The sequence below is a fragment of the Stenella coeruleoalba genome, assembly GCF_951394435.1.
Source record: "Stenella coeruleoalba genome assembly, chromosome: 7".
In the NCBI taxonomy this organism is placed as follows: Eukaryota; Metazoa; Chordata; class Mammalia; order Artiodactyla; family Delphinidae; genus Stenella; species Stenella coeruleoalba.
Genome location: NC_137153.1, coordinates 65733593 through 65749983, shown reverse-complemented (window position 1 = coordinate 65749983; position 16391 = coordinate 65733593). Strand labels below are relative to the sequence as shown.

Below are 16391 nucleotides of genomic sequence, written 5' to 3'. Positions count from 1 at the left end.
AAATTTCCCCACGTTAAATCAGAGGATAGTGAGTGAAGGCTGTGGCTGTACAAGGCTTGGCCTGCAAGAAGCAAAAGTGTGGAAGTCACCTGCATTATGTGGGCCCGGCCAACAAATCTGCACATTGTATTACTGGTCTATACACACACACAGCATCTGAGAAAGAGTGCAAACCAAGTTTCTCAATATCTAGACCTGATTTTCCAAATATCTCTTGGATATCATCATATGGATGAAATGAGGGAACTCAGGTTGAACTTCCTTGCCTCCCAGAGTTGCTCCCCTATGTTGCTTCATCCTGGTCAATGGCATCACTATCTACCCAGGCAACCAGTATAGAAACTACACAACCACCTCTGCCATTTTCCCTTTCTTCCTGATCTTCCTTCAAAACCCAACTTGAGTTTCATCCCCCTCTGTGATATCTTCCAGTAGTCCACCAAGACTTTTTATACCTCTGTTAACAAATTTGTTAACGAGTCTGTTACGTAGGTCTCAATTGCTTCCACCCTCATAGCTGTCCTCTCTCCACTTGCACTCTTTTTGTTACAGGTCTTAATGCCGTCTTGCCCTTTGTATTCTTCTACCTCCAAGTACCTAATACAGTGTCTTACGTGTGGTACAGAGTTACTGAATGCTTGTGGAAGTTTAACCACTTAGATCTGTCATATCTTCTTCCCCATTTCCCCTGTGATCCTTTGATGTTGATGCTATTTCTTGATTAAGGCATCATGAGGTTTTCTGATGTTCCAGCTGCAAGTGTTAAGATTAATAAACTTCTTTAAACCATTTTCATTGTTATCCTGGCAGCACTCTGAAATTGTCTTCTTTGATAATCCAACCTCTCAAAATGGAACTGCTCTCCATGAGTTTAGGTTGCAGCCCACCCCCCCCTCCGCCCCCATGAGGCCTAGTGCTCCGCGTTCACCCTGTGCCTTGTGGAGTAGGTCTCCCACTTCCTTCCTGGTGGCTGTGAAGCTTGCAGCAAAGGGAGGAGAGAAACAGGAAGTGCCTGACTCGTTAGTTGTAGCAATTGTACATTGATTCCCTGAAATGTCTTACAGGGCTTCCTAGTGTTGCTTTTTAGAAAGCTTCCCTTACATCCCACCTCCCTGGATAAACTGTTTGCCCTCTTGTAGACAGAAGGTTTAAAGAATCATAGTGTATATTCTTAAAGGTATTTAAACAAGATGGCTTTCTGGATCCTCAGGATCCTGTTAAATGCACCACTTTTGATCTCAGCTCAGCTGGGAAATCTTTTCTTTTGTACAAACTTGGGAAAAATCAATATAAATGGCTGTGAGATACTGAAATTAATCCCCACTCCCCTGCTGTTTCCTTACACGCCATCTGATTGCTCCTGTAAGAAAAATGGTCTTTGGTTTCATGAGACATTTTACAATACTGGCTACAATGAGAATAATTATTTTTCTCTTGGAGAAAAGTAAATGATAATTCCTGAGTTACTCAGATAATGAAGGCAAAAACTTAGTTTCTGCAAGACCTAAGTGTTGTGTGGTTTGGGTAAAAGGATCCCCTGGTGGGTATCTGTGGCGACATCTTTCCACCCTCCCTGGAATGTGAGGGATGTGGGCGAGAGAGTCATGGGCTTCTCTCAAAATAATGAGACTCTCTAAGCACTGACCTCTAACGCTGCTCATTGAAAATATCCCTTTTCACAGCATGTTTACACAGCGACTCTTTGGCTGTTAAGCAAATACAGTATTTAATAGGCCCAGAGTGATCTGCTTACAGGGGGGCCTGTAGCAATCAGAGGGAGACCATGCCAGAATATTAAGGAAATAATACGTGGCTTAGACAAGCAATGATCCTTGAAGGGAACAACGGTTTGTGGAAGACAATTCAAACGCCACCTGCCACAGTGACTCCAGGGGAACATGCAGGGTATGGTCTCCTCTGGAGCAAAAGCAGTTTTCTAGTATCTTGAACAGCCAGCTGAGGTGGAACGCTGGGAGAATGAGTCCACTATTTGATTGTTCGCTGGGTAGTTAGTTATCTCCTGTGTGAATGGAGCTGACGCTATGCCAAGTGGTAGCAGCTGGTGTTTTCATGCATCATACTTGCACGTTCTGTGGCACCTATAGATCTATGTGAACCTCAGAGGATCTGTGAGAGTCACATTTGTCATTTATTGTGTACTTAATGTATGCCAGGCTCAGCATTCGTGCGCTTTACACGCATTATGTCGTTTAGTCCCAATGGGAGGTATGTATGTTTTAAATCTCTGCTTGATAGACAAGAAAGCAGTAGTCCATGGAGGATAAGTGACTTGTCCAAGGTCCCACAGCTTTTAAGTGGCAGAACTAAGACTCAAACACTGACTCTTTTTAGTCCAAAGCCACTGAATTAGAATACTCACTACAGTGTGATCAGAGGAAGGTCAGAGTAGCTGGATAAACAGCTTCACGCTAGCAAGTCATGGTAGGGGCACAGACATGATAGTGAGGTCGAATGTGACCTCACTGACATGGTAGTGTCGGCTTAGGTGATCCCCAGGGACTGCAGCCTTTCTAAGGCGACATGGATTTCCCCAGCCCCTGCCATTACTGCAGTGTCTACAGACCAACAGGCACTTGAGAGTGTTTGTGGATTTGGGACGTTTGCCTTTTAAACATAATCCTGAAGGACACGCCTCTCACATGAAACACTGAACATTTATAATATATCACTTCATTCTAAGGCTGGAAATAATTTTGAGGGGCAAAAAATTAACATAAATATTCTCAGGTATGATACACTTCTGTTAATTTGTTCAGACCCCGGATTTTGTTTTGCTGATGAGGATAATGGGTGATGGGAAGAGAACCCAAACTGGTTTTCCAAATAAAGCTCAAAAAGAGAGTTTGGACAGGGACAGGGCGAGGCAGTCTGGAGCCTGGTGGAGATGGAGAGAGCAGATTTGGAGGAGCTCTGGTGATGAGTAGATTGTGGGACTATGGAGAGGAAAAGAGAATCCTTTAGCCATTAGTTATGTTGTAATCATCTACGCTTTTTTTCAGGATTGATTTTTGTTTCTTTTGGATGTGGCACTCCTAGGATTTGCCCAGGAAGCATACAGGATTATTTGGATTATAAAAAGTGCTACCTTTAGGTGTGCACAGCACTTTACAGTTTAGAAAGCATTTTCTCATTCGATTCTCAAAATAACACTGTTGTTTTGTTGTGACATCGGGAGGAGGGATATCATCAAGCTTATTTCACAGATGGGTTCATGGAGGTTTCAAGACTTTTCTGCCATCGCACAGTTCTTAAGCCAGGCCAGGGCAAGAGCCCAGATTCTCTGATACCTCTGTCTATGGGCTCCTCAGAACATGCCACATTGGGTTAATCTATTGGCTCACTCCACCACATATTTCCTTTGAACAGGCTGGAGTCAGGGTTGTTTTGTAAAGGAGTGTGGCAGCTGCCTCTGCAACTTCAAAAGTTGGGAATGCATCCAGACACCTCGAACCTCCCTTCAACGACCGGTAAGAGATTGGGCATCCGCGATTTTTCAAACCCTTCTTGAACCTATTTACATTTCTTGGCTTGTTCAACTCTTTGGGAGTAACATGTTCCACATGTTTACCACCTGCTGGGTGAGGAAGTACTTCCTTCGGTTATTATTTTAAATAACTGCTTTTCAGGCTGAAGTGCTCCCATACCCAGAGAATCCCCTTCCCGACCAGTTATAGTCTCCAGGATGCAACGTCTGTCTGGCTCACAGCCCCTGGCATGCACACTTGTGCTGCTATTGAGGTGTACTTGGTGGTTATATGTACAGCATCACAGCATGAGGAAGCAAGCGCCCAGGGGATTGCTTTTGGGGTGCAAATGCTACCTATGTGCTGGAATAAAAATCGGAATGTGGCTTTCCCCCACAATGCTCTGACAACTTGAAAACGTGAAGCCCAGACTGCCATTATGAAACTTTTGCCTTGTGTGTAACTGTGTCCCTCTGAAAACCTTCACTGTTCTAAGGAATTCCACGCTAGTCCAAATGAAATAACTGCAAAATCATACTTGCGTGAATGTGCTATTCCGGTTTGAATCCTTTCTGGCAACTGACCTTGCTAATGCGTACATGTTCATATGGTTAAGATTAATGAGTCAATTATTTTTATACAAGTTATCCCTCGTGTAGGCTGTTTTCCTTGACTTGACTATGTTAATTAATAAAAAGCGTTCAGCCCTCCTTCCAGTTTAGTTTGTGGTTAATCAAGTGCAATTATCAATAAGGTTATGGTGAATGTCTATGTGCTCAGGAACCTCTAATGAAAATAGGATATATTTGACTCTGAGGACAAGTACTTAAATTTCTTCTTCAGTGAGTGCTTCCAGAAGGAAATAAGGCTATGGATCTTAGAAGGCACAGGCTGCCATTATAAATATAGTTGTGCTTTTAATTAAATAAATACGGAAACAAATGTGATTGCCTATGAGATAATCCAGTCATGTGGATATGATTTCATGTCATGCCTTAAATTAATGCTTCCTAGGGCTTGGCCCGGCTCTTGCTAGTTGAAGAGCAGAGTGTGCAAATATATCTTCCATAAATACACAAAAGCTTGCGTGCTCGCAGTCTACCTGCACCAGAGCTCTGAAATGACAGCATTACTTGAGGAAAGTCCAAAATGAAAAAAAACTCAAAGTTACAGAGAAATTTAAGTAGTGATTTTTTATATCATCAGTGGTTTCCTCTGTGGAAGGTGGTCAAGGAATAAATTTACATAAAGCAGTTTGCTTAGTGACTGGCACATAGTAAGCAGTTGGAATGTTCATCATCTTTGTTGTTATTATTATTACCAGGGTTCCTTTAAAAATGATGTCTCTCAGCACTTAATATCTGATTTGATTTTTATCGTTTGCCAGGGACACAGTTCTTACATGAAATGATACATGCTTGAGGGCAGTTTGGTTTTGGGATGAGATGGTTAAAACAGGAGTTTCGAGACCCTTGTGGAGCTGGTAGATATCAAGCCTTTAAAAAAAAAAAAGGGAGTCTGTTGAATTGATGACTTCCCGGGCTTGTGTGTTTCAGGATGGACAGGTGAATTTAGTGAATGGTCAATGTGCCTTAGTTTAGGTTAAAACACAGTGGATTTTGAAGTGTCACAAGCTTTTGCTGCCTGAGAATATTTGTAAATACTGAAATGTCATTTTCATGAGAGAGATTTCTGTAAAGCTGTTTCCACATACATACAAGGTAAGTGGCTGCCTTCGAATTTTTACTCCTGCTTGCTGTCATTGAAATTACCTTAATTAAGGTCAACGAATCATTGCCCAGGGAGAGCTAAGCCATGGCACTCTTGTGAAAACAAGACATTTAATTCATTTTGAGGTGTAAATGACTGCTACTAGAATTTTTCTTGGTGGTACTTCGTGATGGGAAAGGGGAAGAGAGAGGAAGGACACTGGGAAACTAGAGAGGAGTTTAGGAATTCGAGGACAAGCCTCGTGAACTTAATAAGACCAGTTTATTATCTCTCAAAGAGGGCAGGAGTGCCAAAGGGGATAGAAAGCTTCCTGTGACATCACTCACTCAAAAAGCATTCACTGAGGACCTACTCTGGGCCAGGGAGTGTGTCAAGTGCTGGAGCTGTTAACAATAAAGTACTGGTAAAGTTTCTGCCATCAAGGAGCTTACAGTTTATTGGAATCAAGTGGGACAGACATAGAAACAGATGACTACATTAGGTAGAGCAGGGCCAAGTGTAACAGGGCACAATGAAAAGAAAGGTTGATTTTACATGGGACCACTGTGGTGTATTGCCACCAGCTCTTCAGCTTGTAGAACTGACTATGCATATCTCTTCCAAACTGTGTTCAGTGATGTCATGTTGGTAGCTTAAAGTCAGCCATGGTGGGAGTATTCACCCTACATAAATTGGCAAACACTGCAAATTGGGGCTTTTCCTCCTGCAGAGAGCCAGTTGTTAAACATTAGTAGCATACTCCTGCCTGGGGGTAGGGAGGGGGTGTATAAGAAGACATAATATAGAGAAGGGGATTATTAGGCTGAATCTTGTAGTGCAAGTAGAAAAATAGCCATTATTGGATCTTTAGGAGAGGATTTGGGTGTTTTCTTTTGGGGGGGGGGTGGGGACTTGTATAGAGATTTTTTTCTGAGGAGATGGGGAAAAGCAGGACTTGTATCAGATATATTTCTGTTGATTATAAACTCTAGCCAGTGTTTCAGTCATCAGCTGTTTTCTGAGGTCAGATTCTAGATTTTATTTATCTTTGTGTGTGCATATGTGTGTGTGTGTGTACGTAAGTGTGTGTGTGTATCTATCTTTGTATATCTATATCTATCTGTAAAAATCTTACACATGGTGAACAGAAAATAAATGTGTCTTGAATAAATGAATACATGTCGTTATTCCTCAAGCCTCTTCAATTACCCTATCTAGATGAGGTCAACCATTTTCACTAACTATATGTCAAGCACTGTGCTAGGCACTCTATATAATTTTATGTATACATTTTACGGAAGAAGAAACTAAGACTTGGAGAGGGTTAAGGAATTTGCTCAAGGTCATTATAGTGCTCACAGCAGTAGAAGCAGTCTTCAAACCTAGGTCTATTGGATTACAAACCCTACGTTTTTTTCAACTGTACTGTATTTCAAGTCAGGAGCCATTTGTTACATGTGGATGATGAGTAGAGACAGTAAGGAGTCTGGGAGAGATCATCAGGGACTGTGGACAGGAAGTAGATGGTCTTTAACTTGAAACTTACTAGTTTAGGTGATTTTGCATCCTCCCTATTTGGTCCCTTTGGTGACATTTATGTTAGCACCTTGGCTGATCTATGATCATCTTTCCCATGGACTCCTAATCTGAAATGCAGCTTGACACACTTATATGGTACAGCAGAAGGCTGAAGAATGAGGTTTGGATTTCTTTTCCTATCCCACCCTCAATTCAGTTACCAAGAAAAGATCTTTCAGATCAAAACACTTTATTTCCCCACCCGCAGAAAAGATGTCAGACAAAAATGTTTAGAGATAATTTTGGATGTGGTACACTTGAGTACTGCACTCAAAGACCGAACGTGATAGATACAGGGTTTAGGATGATCAGTCAGAAATGGAATACTAGATTTTGGTACTTCAGCAGCCTGCTTCATGCTACTTAACTTAGCCCCTCTTACGACCTCTGAGTGAGGCTGAACGCTATTTTTATTCCCATTCTTCACACAAGGAAATTAACCCTTAATCCTTAAATCATCACTTAACATGACTCACCACTGACGTGTGCTGTATCCAAAATTCTCACAATGGGGGAAAAGAATACAGAATTTAATTGCATAGAGTTGAATTTTGCAAGTGAGGGATTAAGAGCTAGAGAAGGGTTTGTAGTTAGACATTGCCATGTTATAAACATCTGTAGGGTTTAGGGTCATGTGGGTAACTTCTGGATAACCAGTAGTTAAAGGAGCAGTAATTAGATCCCCTTATGTTACCCTGTACCAATAGAGTTCTTGGTTGGAAATAGCCAAAGCCCACTGTGGTTAAATTAAGGAAAAGAAGAATTTCTTGGAAGGCATGTGGGAGCTCATGGAATCTAGGAAGGTTGGAACAGGTCAGGTAGTGATCAAGGTGTGGCTGAGGTATGGTCATGGCTGGGGGGTGGGATCCTGTTTGTCAGCTAGGGGCTCTCCAATGCTGCTGGTACCACAGTCAGTGGACATTCATCATGCTGCTGGATTGCTTCCCTGCTTCTAGATCCTCTAATCTACTACAGCCAACATAAAAAATCTCTGACTGATCGCACTCTTTTCTTTTAAAGATGTGTGGGAGCATGGGGTGGGGGCAGCTGATTGGCTATGCCAAGTCACATGGTCACACTCTAGCCTCCTGGGAGGAAAGAGGGACTGTCTGTCTTTCTTTGACTTCCCCAACAGGAAGTGAAATGTGTCTCCTGTCAATTCTGTGATTTGCCCAAATAGAAGGGGAGCTTAGATGCTGGGCAGCCCTGAATGAATGAGCCATGTTTCCTCTACATATCCTAGTGTTTGCATAGAAATGTGCCTAAGAGAAGTTGAGACAGCCTCATTTATGTGGAACACTGTTCAAATACGCATGCTGTTGTACTAATGGCCATGAGTCTAATTGTGATACATTTATTTCTCTAAATCCACAACCCTACTGAACCTATTATGTACACCAAGTGAACTTGTCCAGGCTCTGGGTTCATCTGATTCAAGCAAGAATGCTTGCACACAGGCTGACTTCTTTCTCCCTGTGTGGCTTTGCAATTCAGAAGATGTAGAGAGGTTTTCCCTGGCTTTCAGCCTCCCTATCTATTTTGATCATGCAGGTTAATAATGCCGAAAAGCACTCAGAGTATATAAGGCTGCTGAGGAAATGAGAGCTCTATGTTTTATGGCTGGGACATGATTGGTAATGTATCTGCCAGGAAAGTTGCCATTCAGAATGCAGCAGTGAATATTGGATTCCATCAATTCTCAGCCACTTCTCCCTTCTCCCACCCCACCCTCCCCCTTGCTTCCCACTTGGGAAGGGAACATTCAGAGCCCAGATCTGAGCACGTGGGGAACTTCTTTCTTTGTAGGGCTTTGATGGTGTTGGGCAGTGGTTTACCATTCTGGTTGCACATTGAAGTCGCCTGGGAGCTTTTAAAAAGCTTGATGCCCAGGAGTCTCCCTAAACCAATCAAATTAGAACCTCTCAGGGGGCACCCAGTTGTCTGTGTTATTTAAAGCTCTCCAGGTGCTTCCAATGGGCATGGAGGATTGAGAACCACTGTGTACTGCAAGCCCCGCCCCTAACCTCTACACGAACTAGCCTTACTTTAGGACAAACGCAAAGCAGTAGAAATGGAGACACACTCCCACAGTCCCTTCCTTTCTTCTTTTTTTGTTTTTTTTTCGGGATTGAAGTAGACATTCCTGAAAGAAGTACCATGCAGTATAAGGAACATAGACTTGCATTCTAGTTTTCTAGCTGTGTGGTCCTGGGAAATGTACTTGAATGCTCTGGCCTTCAGCTTCCTTGCCTGTAGTGCTTTCTGCCTCACAGTGACTTTGGGAGGATTAAATAAGAAATTTGATTCCAATGTCTTAGTGTAGTACTTGGCACATAATAAGGGCTTAATAAATCCTAGGTAGCTTATTATTGTACAACCCTTAGACTTTTCAGAGCGTATCCATATCTTCTGTTTCACTACATTTTAGGTACCATCCTTTGCTATAAGCTAGTCTGGAATTTATCTCTCCCTTTTAGAGATGAAGACAGAGATCCAGAAAGTGTGAGTGAACTGCTCACATGTACAGATGGCATCATGATAGTAGGACCAGGACTTCACTTCAGGTCTTCTCAAGTCCCAGACTAGCATTTTTATAGCACAGTGAGTCATAGTACAGAGGGGGGCAAATGAAGAAGGGAAGCAGGGATAACATAGGGATAAGTGAGGTGGGGGGGGGGTCTGTGTTGGCTTTAAATGGGTTGTACAGGATTTAGCTTCGATGTGTCAAAGTCACAAAAGTAACAATCTTAGAATTTGTTTAAGCAACCCCTTGATTCAACTCATGTTTCTCTGTTGGTGCATTCCTGGAGTTGAGGGGGGTAGTAGAAAGTAATCATATACCACTTCTAGGAACAGGACAGGGGTGAGAGTGAAATTAAAAACACCATGTGTTATTTTGAGCCTGAATCAGTGACTGTGACTATTATCTGGGGGTGTGTGTTTATACATGCATGCATGCATATGTGAGTGTTATAGTCTTATATAAGCGTAAGAAAAGAGAGGAAAGTAAAAAATAGAAAGTCTAAGGGCTGTTGTCAGAGAGTGGCTAAAAGCTAAACCTTCAGACTCAGTCAGAGCTAGGCGATCTTATTAGCTATACCTTGAGCAAGTACCTAATTGCTCTGACATTTGGTTTCCTCATCTGTAAATTGGGATAATAACAACCCTTAGCTCATAACATTTATGAAAGATTAAATTAAGTAGAAGATGTTAAGTGCTTAATTCAGTACATGATGCATGGTCAACTCTCAGTAAATGTTAGTGTAAACAGTCAATCCGCCAACTCATCAGTCAGTCAAAAATTGGAATTCTGAGTCTGGGGACCTGGCCACCAGTCCCTGAGCTGCTTCTCACATAGTTTTGAGACCTCCATGATATCAAATTACTCTATTATCTCCAGTGGTTTCTCCATCCATATCATGGTAAAAATTTACCTTTGTTAAAAACTTTCACCTTTCTTCTTCTTAAATGTCACTTGAGAAAAGTTAGGGTGAAGTCGTCCTTGTAGGAAGAAGGAAGATCTAAAGAGTTCTGAGATGTATTGTTTAAACACAAATCCCCTAGGGCACCTAGAGCCCGTGCTCCACAAGAAGAGAAGCCACTGCAATGAGAAGCCCAGGCACCGCAACAAAACATAGCCCCTACTCGCCATAACCAGAGAAAGCCCGCGCACAGCAACGAAGACCCAATGCAGCCAAAAATAGAAAACTAAATAAAATAAATTTATATAAAAAAAGATGGCCTGAGACTAGTCATTGTGTTTTAAGAACTGTACAGTCCACTTTCTGTATCTGCAGGTTTTGCATCCGCAGATTCAACCAATGGGCTGATCAAAAGTTCCTACTAGTGTTCGATCCATAGTTGGTTGAATCCTTAGATGTGGAACCCAGGGATTCGGAGGGCTGACTGAATTCACTGTACTTCGACATTTTATATGTGGGAATTGAGCATCCACAGATTTTGGTATTCGTGTGGGCTCCTGGAGCCAGTCTCCCACAGATACTGAGGGATGACTGTAGTTAAAAGTTTTCCTTCAATTTGGTCTTTCATCTATTCAGTTAAAAAGCACACACACAGGGCTTCCCTGGTGGTGCAGTGGTTGAGAGTCCGCCTACCGATGCAGGGGACACGGGTTCGTTTCCCGGTCTGGGAAGATCTCACATGCCGCGGAGCGGCTAGGCCCATGAGCCATGGCCGCTGAGCCTGTGCTCCGCAACAGGAGAGGCCACGACAGTGAGAGGCCCGCGTACCGCAAAAAAAAAAAAAAAAAAGCACACACACAAGATATATATGTACGTGTGTGTGTATATATACGTATGTATATATTTAATGCAATGTTTATGGAGGGATGCAAGGTGATATTGATATACTGTCATTTCCCTGCTTTCCAGATCTGTCATTTTGTTTTCCCTGTGGCAATGTCCCTTGGCCTGTGGGTCTTTCACAAAGCTGTACTAATGGCAGACAGCACTCTGTGGGATCAATTCCAAAATATAATGTCTTTTGCACCAGCTCGCATGCCAGACAGTAACATAAGAGCTGTCCTGAGAGGGGGAGGAGGAGAAGGCTGACAGTGAGTTGTGAGCTGCCTCCCTGGGAAGGGTTAGTTTCAGGGGGAGGATAGGAGTCAGCGGTGCATAAGTAAAGGTAAGGGTCTTAGAGTTAGCTTCCTCCAGATGTTATATCCTGGCATTGCCACCAGCTGTGGGGGTGGACTAAGATACTTCTCTACCACGCAGATTTCCCATCTCTAACGTGGGAATAATAATAGTGAAAGGCCTGTGTGAGGATAAGATGAGAAAATCCCTTTAAGGTGCTTACTGAAGTTTTAGGTACATAGAAAGTATTTTATACTTTGGCTAATTTTTAATACATTTATAAGGCGAAAATTTGCTCTTTGTCTTCTGGTACAGAATCAGAGCAAAGGGGAGAAATCTAATATATACTGACCATATTTTATGATTCAGGAACTTTACATATTATTTCTTCAAGTACTCCCCATAATACTAGGTGATGTGAACATTTAGTCCCATTTTACAAATGAGCAAATTGAGACTCAGGTCAAGCAATTTGTTTAGGGTCAACGCAATTATAAGCTGTAGGCTCTAGATTTAAACTTGATATATGTGACCCTAAAGCCCATGCTTTTTCTATTTAATTGAACAGCATGTATCAAATGAGATTAGAAAAAATGCAACCCGTCTACCTACCATGATGTTTACCAAGTCAAGACACAACGGATGACTTTATTAATCAACCAGTTATAGGGATCATGTAGACCTAGTAGTTAACCAAGAAATGCTTCCTTCTACTTGAGGTTAAACAGCCTACAAAGAAATGTAGTAGACTCTCCCTCCCCCAGAATTCTCTAAAAACAGGACAGGTGATTTGTCTCAGCCTGTCCTATCACTGGCCTTTGAGGGGGCAATGGAAGCAAAACAGCCTTTTGGAACTTCATCATCTATGCTGTCTCTGCAATATGTTGCAAAAGGCCTTTCTTTCTGTCACTAGGCAAAATCAGGGAGTAACTCAGAATATAAAATAGTATTGTTGAAAGGAGTCAATAGTAGTAACTAACATTTTTGTATAAGCATTTTAGAGCTTCCAGAGCTCCTTCATGTATCTTTTCATCTGAAATGTACATCACCTACGGGAAGAAGGGTGAACAAGTATTGCAATTTCCTTTACTTTTCATGAGAAAAAACAGGCTCAGAACTTAAAGAATTTACCTAGTATCCTGAGGGTAGTAAGTAACTGAATTCAAGGTTGAATCTGTCTAACTCCAAAGGCAAAGTACTTGACCTAAGACAACCCTACTCAAAGTGGGACTCCTGCACTAGGATCCCGGGGTGCTCCGGGGAGCTTGTTGGAAATGCAGAAACATTCATCTCACCTCAGACCCTCTGAATCCAAATCTACAGTTTAGTGAGACTGCTGCACGATTAGAATGTTCTCTGAAATGAGCTGATTCTTAGGCAACACCACCTGCCACATTTGTGGCATTAGTATTAAGTATATTAGCCTGAAAGCACAGGTTGACATAATAAGAATTCAGTAGCCTCCTGCTTTTCAGTAAATGGGAATTAACTTGCTTTTAAGCATGAAGCAACCTTGTTTTTATTTTCCCTTGCTGGTGTCTTTGAGTCATGTTTTGGGGAATCTAAAATGACTAAGTCAGGGAGAGGTGGTAGAAGTTGCCCTGGCAGTAGTGCTGAACCAGGTGGAAAGGGAGCCGCAGGCCACTGGGCATGGAACCAGGAAGTCCTCTGGTCCTGCAAAGCACATCCTAGGAGGGCAACACAATCTGTAGAGCCTTCTCCAGGTTTTGAAGCAGTTATTTCTAACTCATTTGGGGACAGGATATACTGAGGTCAGATGCCCTGCTTGAGGGGACCCTCTTCAAACAGCATCTGGCCAGCATCATTCAACTTTAGCAAAGTCCCAGAGAGCCAGAGCAGGCTTTCCCTGTCCGATGCTGGGCTTCTCTTCTTTAAAGAGCCAGCTATTTTTCTAAGAAGTGTGTGCTCTCCAGATGTGTCCCTCAGTTACACAGCACTTCCCCCACCCCTGGAAGAAGTGTACAGAGAGGGCCCAGTGGCCTGCTGGATTTTGGCCCTGATGAGCACACTGTCTTCTTCCCAGGACGACTCTCCATCCTCTACCAGATGATGCTGGTGAGGAAGAACATGCTTTAGCACATTTTTGCCCTGCTGTAAAAACAAGGAATGTACGAGCATGCCGCGTGAAAAGAGGGCCTGGGGAATCATTACCGAAAGCATAAAAGACTAATTTTCTCCATAAAGCGGCAGCAATAAATGTCCTGTAAATATGGGCCTCCACTGACTCCTTCTTCAAAAGCATATTTTTACCCCCAATCCAATAGAGTCTATTTCATGTTTAAACGGAGTAGATGACATAGACTCAGTGGCTATTTTTGCAGCTGAAGTGAGGCAGTATGTAAGGTGAGGGAGAGTAACCCAGGAGGACACCAGTCAGCTCTGGCTGCCTCTAGTTGGGGGGAGGGAGGGAGGAAGGATGGAAGGAAGGAGGATTGTGAATATGAGGAGGAAAAGATGGGAAAGGAAGAGTGAAGGAAGCTGTCAGTTTGTGGAAGTCCAGAAAATTCTCAGTGGTGAAGTGAAGCCATTGCCCTCCTGAAACTCCCAGAGTCTCGGAGGATTCTTCTGTTGATTATCAAACGTTAGGAAAAATGGTATTTTCATACTATCTATTTAGGAAAATTAATAGGTATTATACATTATATAATTATATATTATGCATGTATAGTAATATATACATGTATATAAATATTTATATGTTGTACATGTATAATTATACATCTCCCAATTTGTATACGTGACAAAGCATTTGAAATCGAGGGAGTTCTGGAAAACTTTGAAATTTTCACTTACTTTTGCGTGGTCAGCAGATCAACAAGCAGATACTGAGTTTGCGAGGTGTCAGCCAGGAAGGGGATCTTTGCTTTTCTGAGTTGCTGAGAGACTGTGGCAGTCCAGGCAGCAGGTCCACGGAGAGAGGCACTGCTCATAGGATGTGCCCCTGGGTAGGGGGGAGGCGTGGGGAGGGAGAGCCATGCCAGCTGGTGACCAAGAAGAAGGAAGGAGCAATGTGTTCTCTCATTGTCAGTAAGAGAACCTCTAGCAGCAGTAACGATGGGTTAGAAAAAGAGACACAGGGAGAGAGAGAGAGTTGGTAAGAATGTTCTAGATCATTTTTATGCACTATACCAATAAACCTGTAAATGTATCTTTGTTCAGATTTTGCTTTCTGAGGGTGGACAGTAGGGCTGCTTAAGGAGTTCCAGGCTGGGAAGATCAGGGAACGAGGCTCTGGATGGAAGGTATTGGTTGGGGGGAAGTAGATGAACCCCGGCTATTGCTTGTCATCTCTCCAGCTTAAAAAGACAAAACCACATAGGGATGGGGAAGAAAACAGATAAGACCAAGGACTGAAGAGCCAGACACACTGGGTTCAAATCTCAGTTCCACCGTTTAGCAGCTGGGTGACCTTAGGAAGGAGATTTAATTTGCTTGTGTCTTAAGATTCCTCATCTGTAAAGTGGGGATAATAATAGGGTTGGTGTGAGAGTTAATATTTGTAAATGACTTACAACAGTTTCTGGTACATGGTAGCTACATAGATGGTTGAGGTTGGCTTCATATACGTGTTGGCCACTATGTTGTTATGAGTTATATGAGTACCCAGCTTTACATGCTGTGCATCATCATATCCAGGAGAGTATCTGTTATAATAGATGGGCTGTGTTCTTTTCCCCACACATACTTCGGAGACATTGCTGATGCAAGATTGTGTCTGCGTATTTAATCACTGAAGAGCGCACATTTTTAGATGACCTCACTGAATGACATAAAGTTCTGGGAAATTTTCCTCACCCGCCCCCCACTCTATCATACTGTGGTGCTTTTTTTTAAAATTTTTTTTTAAATTAAAAAAATTTTTTTTGCGGTACACGGGCCTCTCACTGTTACGGCCTCTCCCGTTGCGGAGCACAGGCTCCGGACGCGCGGGCTCAGCGGCCATGGCTCACGGGCCCAGCCACTCCACGGCATGTGGGATCCTCCCAGACCGGGGCACGAACCCGTGTCCCCTGAATCGGCAGGCGGACTCTCAACCACTGCGCCACCAGGGAAGCCCAACTGTGGTGCCTTTAAAGTGGCTTCACTAGAGATGACCGAGGATTAGGCATGTTCTAGTTCCTGGGTTTTCTGGTGTGACTATGCTTCAATTCCTGATGCTTGAGGTTTGATCTCTTCTACTTTTCCATTTTTGTAGTGTTCAAACTGTGATCTCTCCTCTTGTCAAGGTATGCCTTAATGCACAGGCACATTTCCGGCTGCCTTGCAGGCTGTTACCACCCTGCAGGACTCACGCTTTCTCATTCCACAGTGGGCAGATGTCTTAGTCTCCTTAGTCTCAGTCACCATCTCTTTCCTCTTCTTCCTCCATGACATTCCACCTCCCCCCCACGCTGTCACAGGAGGAGCCTCTGAGAGACTTTGTGAGTTGTAAGAAGCTGGGAGGGGAGGACCACGCTAGGGCAGTGCCAGGCATGGTGGCAGGATACCTGGATGCTGGGGAAAGTTACTTCGGTTTCTGGGGCTACTTACACATGGGGAGGATGGGAGGGACGTCCTGCACTTCTGAATCCTGGGAAACAGGTGGCTGAGACATCCTCCATCAGCCAATCAGGTGTTACAGAGTGTCCACAAGACCCTCAAACTGTCCTTTGAATTGATTACAGGAGGTTAAAAAAAGGGTAGCAGACGTCCCTCAGCTATGAGAATGTAAACAGTTTTGAAATTGTTTGGTTAAGAATGAAAAAAATTGGGAAAATCAAGGTCTGGATTACTAATCATGGTCTATAGGAATAAAAGGAGCTTAGAAATGAAACCAGTCCTGGTGGTGTCAAAGAAAAAGTGAGATTTGAAGGACGGACTTGGTTTAGTCAGGGGGTCTTGGGCTGGAAGGAGGAAACATTCTAGGTAGACAGTGGAACGTGGGGTGTGAGGAATGGTGTCCATACTGGCCCCAAGGGCTCTAGGTGGGGGAAATGGGAATAATAAAAGCAAAATTCAC

General features: G+C 43.1%; 1 long non-coding RNA gene across 1 annotated transcript in view; it reads left to right on the top strand.

Annotated features, from left to right (window-relative positions):
* LOC307189451 overlaps positions 1-16391 on the top strand; it is a 332883-nt gene that overhangs the window by 93880 nt on the left and 222612 nt on the right. Inside the window, exon 3 of the long non-coding RNA XR_013829192.1 lies at positions 3388-3488. This is a non-coding gene — a long non-coding RNA (uncharacterized lncRNA). The remainder of the gene's footprint in view (positions 1-3387; positions 3489-16391) is intronic.